The sequence below is a fragment of the Globicephala melas genome, chromosome 2, assembly GCF_963455315.2.
Source record: "Globicephala melas chromosome 2, mGloMel1.2, whole genome shotgun sequence".
NCBI classification, from domain to species: domain Eukaryota; kingdom Metazoa; phylum Chordata; class Mammalia; order Artiodactyla; family Delphinidae; genus Globicephala; species Globicephala melas.
Window position 1 is genome coordinate 129,413,651 of NC_083315.2, and position 9,343 is coordinate 129,422,993.

A 9,343-nucleotide genomic window follows, 5' to 3' on the forward strand; every position below is an offset into this window, starting at 1 on the left:
TCACACCAGTCAGAAAGGCCCTTATTAAAAAATCTACAAACAATAAATGCTTGAGAGGGTGTGGAGAAAAGGGAAACCTGTTGCACTGTTGGTGGGAATGTAAACTGATACAGCCACTATGGAGAACAGTATGGAGGTTCCTTTAAAAACTAAAATTAGAACTACCATATGACCCAGCAATCCCACTATTGGGCATATACCCTGAGAAAACCATAATTCAAAAAGAGTCATGTACCACAATATTCATTGCAGCACTATTTACAATAGCTAGGACATGGAAGCAACCTAAGTGTCCATTGACAGATGAATGGATAGAGAAGATATGGCACATATATACCATGGAATATTAGCCATAAAAAGAAATGAAATTGAGTTATTTGCAGTGAGGTGGATGGACCTAGAGTCTGTCGTTCAGAGTGAAGTAAGTCAGAAGGAGAAAAACAAATACCATATGCTAACACATATATACGAAATCTAAAAAAAAAAAAAGTTCTGACGAACCTAGGGGCAAGGCAGGAATAAAGATGCAGACGTACAGAATGGACTTGAGGAGATGGGGAGGGTGATAGGTAAGATGGGACAAAGTGAGAGAGTGTCATTGACCTATATACACTACCAAATGTAAAATAGCTAGCTAGTGGGAAGCAGCCGCATAGCACAAGGTGATCAGTTCAGTGCTTTGTGACCACCTAGAGGGGTGGGCTAAAGAGGGCAGGAGGGAGATGCAAGAGGGAGGGGATATGGGATATATGTATACATATAGCTGATTCACTTTGTTATATAGCAGAAACTAACACAATATTGTAAAGCAAATATACTCCAATAAAGATGTTAAAAAAATAAAAATAAATTGTTATGTGAAATTCAAAAAAAAAAGAAACAAAAAACCAAAAACAGTGAGAGGGGGCTTCCCTGGTGGTGCAGTGGTTAAGAGTCCGCCTGCCGATGCAGGGGACACGGGTTCGTGCCCCGGTCTGGGAAGATCCCACATGCCGCGGAGCGGCTGGGCCCGTGAGCCATGGCTGCTGAGCCTGCGCATCTGGAGCCTGTGCTCCGCAACGGGAGAGGCCACAACAGTGAGAGGCCCGCATACCGCAAAAAAAAACAAAAAACAAAAAAAAAAACAGTGAGAGGGATAATTTAGTTCCATATAAATAATTTAATTTCATCTTTGTGTCTCTATATCAAAGAGTAGATTTCACAAGATTGTGTGTATTTCACTCTGCCCCTGTTATTATATGTGCATAATGTCATGGTTAAGAATATTCAAACATTGCTATTTTAATTCTATCACCTCTAGTGTCCTTTTATTTTTTCTTAATTTACATATAGTTAAATTTATTTTTTTCCGTTTTGAGTTCTTTGAGCTTTGACAAATGCCTAGAGTTGTGTAACCATAGCCTGCATCAAGTCATACCCTTCCGTTACCCCCAAAATTCCCTTGTGTTGGACTTTGTAGTCAACCCTTCCCTCTCAGTCTTTGGCAAAGACTGATCTTTCTATTCTGGCAGTATTGCCTTTTCCAGAATGTAATATAAATGGAGTAACCCAGTGGATAGCCTGTAAATCTGGCTTTCTTCCCTAGTATAATGCACTTGAGATGCATCCATGTTTTGTATGTATCAATAATCACTCCTCTTCATTGCAGAGGAGTAGTTTATCCTGCTTTTATTGCTTGAGTTAAGTGTTTATCCGTTCGTCAGTTGAAAGACTGGTTTGTTTCCAAGTTTGCTACTCTAAATATTCACATATAGGCTTTCATATGAATATATATTTTCATTTCTGGAGTAAATTTTTTTTAATTGCATTGTTTTAAAATTTTTATCCTGTAGTTTATCAGGTGAAATGCAGAAAGCTCAGACATAAAGAGGACAGCTGTGAGAATAGTTAATTAAATTTGTTCATTTTCCCCTTCGCTCTGTCCTGTGGCAACCTTTTAAAGCTCTCCATAATTGACCTCTGATTTCCTTTAGGCTTAACCCCCCTGTCTCTTTTAGAAATAGAAAACTATAAGACATATATTTTTTGTACTCAGCAGTTTTATTCCTAATAGCCAAAAAAATGGAAACACCCAAATGTCCATCAACTGATGTGTCATATCCATATATGATATGTGTCATATCCATATAACAAAATGTTATTTGGCCATTAAAAGGAATGAAGTAGGGCTTCCCTGGTGGCGCAGTGGTTGAGAGTCCGCCTGCCGATGCAGGGGACACGGGTTCGTGCCCCGGTCCGGGAAGATCCCACATGCCGCGGAGCGGCTGGGCCCGTGAGCCATGGCCGCTGAGCCTGCGTGTCCGGAGCCTGTGCTCTGCAACGGGAGAGGCCACAACAGTGAGAGGCCCGTGTACCGCAAAAAAAAAAAAAAAAAAAAAAAAAGAAAAAGAAGAAAGGAATGAAGTACTGATATATGCTACATCATGGATGAACTTTGAAGAGATTGCTAAGTGAAAGAAGCTAGTCACAAAAGGCCACATGTTCCATTTATATGAAATACCCAGAAAAGACAAATTCATAGAGCCAGAAAGCATATTAATGGTTGCCTGGAGCTGGAGGAAGGGGGGAAAGGGAGTGTCTGCTAATGAATATGGAATTCCTTTTGGGGGTGATGCAAATGTTCTGGAAGTAGATAGTAATAACGATTGCACGACCTTGAGACACATATTTTTAAATTCAGCCTCGGCTAGAAATTGTAGTTGAAGGCAAAGAACATGTCTCAATCTGCAGTTTATTGGAGAACTTCAAGAAAGTAGACCCTGTAGACAGCTGCTCTGAAGAGACAAGACTGAACCAGTCATTTTGTCTTATTCAATAAGAGTAAAAACTGGAGAGTATTTAGAAGACTTTTACTTTGAAAAACTTGTGAATGTAAATATTAAACTACATTAGTGACACCATATTGTCAGATATATACATATTCTGTAAGTTGTTTTCACATTTTTTTCTATCGAGTTATGATTGTAAGAGTTCCCTTTAAATCCTGTCTTAAGTAATTAGTGTTGTCTTACATAACCCTAATCTTGTGGCTAAGCTACCTTTAATTATTTGTTATGGAAACATTAAATTTACTCATTATATGTTCATTATAGGAAACTAAATTTGTTACAATATTGTTTTGTACCATACTAAGTTTAAATAAGCTGCTATAAGTGACTCAGATATGTAGTGACCCAAATGAGAGAAATTTATTTTTCTCTGGTAATAGTCCAGAGGTAGGCAGATAATCTAGGCAAGTAATAGACTCCATTCCATGGGGTCATTTGGGTATCTAGGCTCCTTCTCTCTTGTTGTTCCATAATCATAGAACAGGAATAGGAATCAGTAAGCTTTTTCTGCAAAGGGCCGGATGGTAATTATTTTAGGCTTTGTGGGCCATACATTCTCCATCATAACTTCTCAAGTCTTGCATTGTAGCATGAAAGCAGCCATAGACATATAAATGAGTGGGTATGGCATTATTCCAATAAAACTTTATTTACAGAAACAGATGGCAGGCCACATCTAGCCCATGGGTTAAAGTTTGATGACTCTTGTCCCAGAGTCTGATCTTCGTGTTTGAAGCTCCATTCATGCTCTGGTTTGTGGGAAGGGATAAAGAGTCAGTGAAAGGCAAGACATTACTTACAAGTGGACACATCATTTCTGCTAACATTCTATTGACCAAAACTTAGTCACATGGCCACATCCATCTAGTTCCAACTGAGGCCTGTGAATGTCTCTACCTGGGCAGTCATGTACCTAAGTAAATAGTGGGGGTTTGATTATCAAAAGAAAGAAGAGAGTGGATATTGGGGAACAATTATTAGGCTCTGTTGCTCACCTCAAGTTGTAATACACAGCTAGCACTGTGGTCTTTAATGATTTATAGCTTCTCTGAATCATTCTGGAACTTAAATCTGTGATTGTCTCTGCTTATTAGTCAGAGGTATTCAAGAACCTCTCTCTCTCCATTTTCTCCCTATGAGCACCAGCAAAATCAGAATCCCAGTCAAGCCAGAGCCTGAACAAAAACCGAAAGACTCACAGAAGTGGTCTACATTGAAAGGAGAAAGAAGATGTGCAGAGGTAAGAGACCACAGCTCCAGAAAGGAACAGAAAAAGATGGAGAAGGTTGTGGCCTTAAGACTTTCCAGTTCCCATGAGGCCTAGGTGCTTCCTGCTTTGAGTTCTGTGCATCTTCCTTGAACTCCCTTTGTGCTTGAGCCTCCTCAGGTGTCTGACAGGTAAAGTTTTTGAAAAAATGCATGTCTAAAACTGTTTTTATTCTATACTCATATTGATGGATAGTTTGGGGATGAAATTCATTTCTCCTCTGTAGGTTGAAGACATTACTCCATTTTCATCTAATTTCCAATGTTGAAGTCAAGAAGTCAAAAGCTTTAGCTTTATCCTTAGTGATCTAAAATGCCACAAGTATCTGCCTTGATGTGATCTTTTTTTCAACCATTTTGCTGGGTTCTCAGTGAACTTTTTAAATTTGAAAACTTTTATCCTTCAGTGCTGGACAATTGTATTCTTTCTCTGATAGTTTCTTCCCCTCCATTTTCTCTTGTTCTCGCTTGCTGTGGCACCTATTAGACTGATGTTGGACCTCCTGGGTTGATCTCTTATTTTGTTTTGTTTTGTCTCCTATTGTCTATCTCCTAGTCTTTTTGCTTCACTTACAATTTAAAGTTGATGGTATCCTCAATTTTAAGTTCCAACCCTTTAAATTTTTATTTGCTATCTTATTTTTAATTTCTAAAAAGCTTTTTTTGCTGTTTCTGAATATTCCATCTTTATATAGCATCTAAGTAATTTTATTATGGATAGCATACCTTCTTATTCCAAAGTATTCTGCTGCTGCATTGCCTCTGCTTCCTCTGGGAGGTTTCTCCTTGATTATTTTGCTTTTTGTCTTAGATGTTGGAGGACATCCTCAAATATCTGGATGTCCCATGGATTTCCATTTCATGCTCTCATTTTAAATAGTCCAGGTGACATTATCCCCATTATAAGAGTGGGAAGCCTGAAGCTCTCTAGGACAGCTGACCATGCAGAGGGGAGCTGAGCCTGGCACTTAGCCATCTCATTCTTAGTCCAAGCTAAGCCCACTGTATAATGAAAGCACCTGCTGAAAGTCAGTGCCCTGAAAATGTCTGCAGTGTCCCTAAGCAAGAATTAGTCTTAGGCCACTTGCTTAAAAGCTGCTCTAGAAAGAAAATTCACTCGAAGAAGGCTCTTTCTATGTTTATTCTTTCTCTAGAGGCAGCATTCATAGGACAAGAATAGATTTGTCTCTAGCAGAGAAACCCAAGGATGGCTCACAAGATGTCCTGTTTACCAGGAAATTCCTTTGGGGGGTGACCAGAGGCTGGAGTTTCTAATTGCCAGAGCAACCCAGAGTGGCTTCAGGATGGGTAGGAGAGGTTCTCTGGCTGAGATATCTCACTGTAAGTGGAGAGGAGATGGTCCAGCTTGGAGATGCAGATACTGCAGAGAAAACCCTTGTAAAGCATGGAAACTTCCTCACACTGGACAACAGGGCTATTTAGGTGGAACAAGACCAGCATATACTTTTCTTTAACATTAATAGAGATTTTCTTCTTCTCAAAGACAAAGAACCAACAATGGTAAAGCAGGAATTACCCAGACAGAAGGAATAACCCAAACCACAGTTCCATTCTCCGAATTGGCAGAGCTCAGTAAGGAGGGAGAAGTTGACTTCGTGCAAAGTTTCAGTGTTTCACCAAAAATTAAAGAGACCAGATAAAGGCAACCCAATCCAGGAGCTATGGCAGCTGAGATGAAAATAAACAAGAAAGCTTCAGGTTCTAGGAAGAAAGGATGACAACATGTCAATTTTAGGATTGTTGATTACATGGAAACCACTGAAAGCACAGATATTTTCATTCGGTGTCCAAAACACCTAGGAACAAAAACCTTTTAAAGTATGAAATTATCTCCCAGGAGAATATGATGTGAAACACGTCCATTTCCGGTTCTACAGTGCACTTGTCCATGCAACTTTCTGCCAGAGTAGGATAGACACAAATGCCCATTAGACCTCTTTGGGCTTGCTTCCAGCAGAGGAAAATGTTCTGGGTGAAATGGCATGCCAGTAAACAGCACTGGACTTGGCTTTTATTCATCCTAAAGAATTGGGGTGGGAAGTTGCTTTCGTTTCTTAGCATAAGCTACTGCCCTGGGCAGCCAAAAAGGAAATAGGAGGGCGGTGAGCTGGAAAGGGTCTCTAAGTTCTGGTCCCATTGCTGTCACTAACTAGGTCTTATTGGGCAAGTCACGTAATCACTCACAACCTGTTTCCTTATTTATAAAAGGAGACAGTTAATAGTTCAAAGCCTTTTTTCACCTCCAGTTGATCTGGGAAGCTTTGAAAGAATACAGATACCTGGGACTGAATCAGAACTTCTGGGAGTCTAGGTTTTTAAAGCTCCCCCAGTGGTTCAGATGAGACCACTCCATAGGCCAGTATTTTAGGAGTAATTCAACAAGATGTTCAAGATCCCTTCCAGTTCTAAAATTTTCTGATGGGAAGGTAGAGAAGAGAAGGTCAGGGAGAGGTGCTCTTCTGTGCCACAGAGCACCAGCATCTGCATCACCTGGGAACTTGTTAGAAATGCAGACTCCATGGGGAGGAGCTCAAGATGGCTGGAGGAGAAGGAGAGGAGCTCACCTCTCCCCCTGCAAACACATCGAAATGCAGGCTCTTGGGCCCTATTCCAGAAGTTCACTGAATTCTAATCTATACGTTAATAGGATTCCCAGTGATTCATAAATTCATAAATACATGAAAGATAGCCCTGATCTATTCTACATAATCAGGAGTGAACCTGCCTACCTATATGCCAATGGGTCGTTTTCCTGCCCAGTCTCTGTGGCTTGGCCAACCCAGGAACACAACACGAGGGAAACATGCGACTTCAGGCGGTAACTCTTACTGGGGGCCATGCTCCTCAAACAATGAGATTTTAGGACATTGCCACCTCACTATAAGTCCCCTTTCAAACTGGTCATAAATGCCTGTGAAAGCAAAAGTGAGGCCAAAGGGAGAGCTAGGCTGTGTGTGTGTATGAACATGTATGTGTGTGAATATGTGTGTTGCGTTATTCTTCCAGTTGTCAACCAGATAAAATTTCCCAGAAGAATTTCTAGAAGTGAGGTTGACAGCGTTGAGGAGAAGGAAATTTTAACTTGTGTTTGACTGCTAGTCCTTGATTATGGCGGGGGGAAATAAAATATATTGCAGCTCGCTTTCTCAGACGTTTGCCATTCTTACCCACATCCTGTCTTGAGAGTTGATCCCCAATGGAAGAAAAAAAAAAACACCTCCACACAGAAAAGACCTATTTCTGCTCTTCGGGGAGGGAGAGAAGTCTGATTGACAAAATTTGGATAAGACATGTAAAAGACAGAATTTAAAAACCAGGAAGCAGGAAGCGGGTGAGGCCAGGCGCCGGGAGGCTGCGGCGGCGGCCCCAGGAGCTGCGGATCTGTGCCTCCTGGACAAAGGCCCAGCCACCTGGTGCCACGAGCAGTCCTAGCCTGGGCGCACGGCTGGGAAGCATTCCGCGCCCCCCACCGCGACTAACAAGGTGTTTCCACAAAGCGGGCATCCGGCTCATCGCACCTAACCCAGCAACTCAAATTCACCACCCCAGAGTCCCGCCACCATATCAAAGACGAGTTTCAGCTGCTGCAAGCTCAGTACCACAGTCTGAAACTCAAATGTGACAGGCAGGCCAGCGAGAAGCTGGAGATGCAGAGTCATTATGTGACGTCAACTACAAACTGGCATTTTCCATTGGCAGTTGCCATCGACCCCTACAAGGATTAAATCATGCGCTGCTGCAGCTGCTGACTTTCAACACCCCCTGAAAGGAGTTCAGGTGGAGAGCAGAAATGAGGCACTGGGTGCTCTGGGAAAAACTGGCAGAACAGGCCTTCAGATAGTTAGATATTTTCAGGAGACAATTTTACGGGCCCAGATCCTGTATCTCCTCGTATTTAGAAAAGCACTAAAATCCTTCGCGGTGACAACTGCTCCTTGTGAGTAGCAGTAACCTTCACGAGACTAGCAGCAACCTTCTGTAAAAATATGTGCTTGATTGCCTGTATCCCCTTCACCACAATCACATGTATACTGACCTTCCCGCCTGCCTCTCTGAAGCAGTTTCTCAGAGCTCTCTGGGATGCTGTCTTCCGGGCAGCAGTCCTCATTTTGCTCCAGATAAAACTTAACTCGCAACTCTCACGTTGTCCAGCGGGCCCCTCACCGTTGTGGCCTCTCCCGTTGCGGAGTACAGGCTCCGGACGCGCAGGCTCAGCGTCCATGGCTCACGGGCCCAGCCGCTCCGCGGCATGTGGGATCTTCCCAGACCGGGGCACGAACCCGTGTGCCCTGTATCGGCAGGCGGACTTCCAACCACTGCGCCACCAGGGAAGCCCCATTTTTTTTTTTTTTTTTAAAGTCGACAGTGACGTACTACGAAATGTCCTACAGCTTGAACATGAAGACGCACAAGCAGGCTGAAATCTTCAAGAGGCTGAATGGGATATGTGCCTAGGTCCGGCCCTACATTCCCCAAGAGCAGAGGGCCAAGAAGGGCGCTGCTCCTGAGCTGAACCCCATCAGCCGACAGCAGCTCCAAGCCCACCAACTGTCCCAGCTGCGGACTCTGGCCCAGCCCCTGACCCCACTGCCTGGGAGGCTGCAGCCCCCTTCGCTGCTGGCAGCTAGCGCAGACACCTGCCTCCTCTCGCTCTCTGTGCTGGGTTCCTCGGCCCACCTCTCCAAGGAATACAAGAACGGGCATGATAGTGACACCCACCAGGAGGATGATGGCGAGAAGCTGGATTAGTGGGTGGCTGGGATGTGGAGGATGGAGTACAAAGGGGAGTCGGACACAGAGAGAGAGGAAGGTTCAGCTCAAGACAAATTATAGCTCGGGATTGGCTAAACTCTGGTCGTATTTATGGTAGCCGCCTGCTGGGGCCCTCACCCTGCTTGTGTGCTACCCGCTGGCTTTGCTCCTACCCCCGACTCCCTGCCTCCCTCTTCCTCCCCTTCAGCCTCAAAGGGTGAATACCTGCTCATATCACAGATTAGGCAAGCTGAGGCCTGGAGGTGCAAGTGAGAGGCCAGTTCAGAAGGGAGCAGAACCTCAAGAGGTCCAACACCACCTGCACTTCCCCGATTCACACACGTGTAACTGACAGTCCTCCTGCCGGCCCCTCCGGGCACAGCTGGCCTCCCACCCTGACACTGCATGCAAACACAATGCTAGCTGCCCCTCCCCGCCCTGGCCATCCCACATCTCCCCCTCCCGCCCACTCAGCC

At 43.8% G+C, this 9,343-nt stretch overlaps 1 pseudogene; it reads left to right on the top strand.

Moving 5' to 3' along the window:
* Positions 1–8,864, top strand: part of LOC115852087 (TLE family member 5 pseudogene) — a 130,491-nt pseudogene extending 121,627 nt beyond the window's left edge.
* The last annotated feature ends 479 nt before the right edge of the window (positions 8,865–9,343 follow it).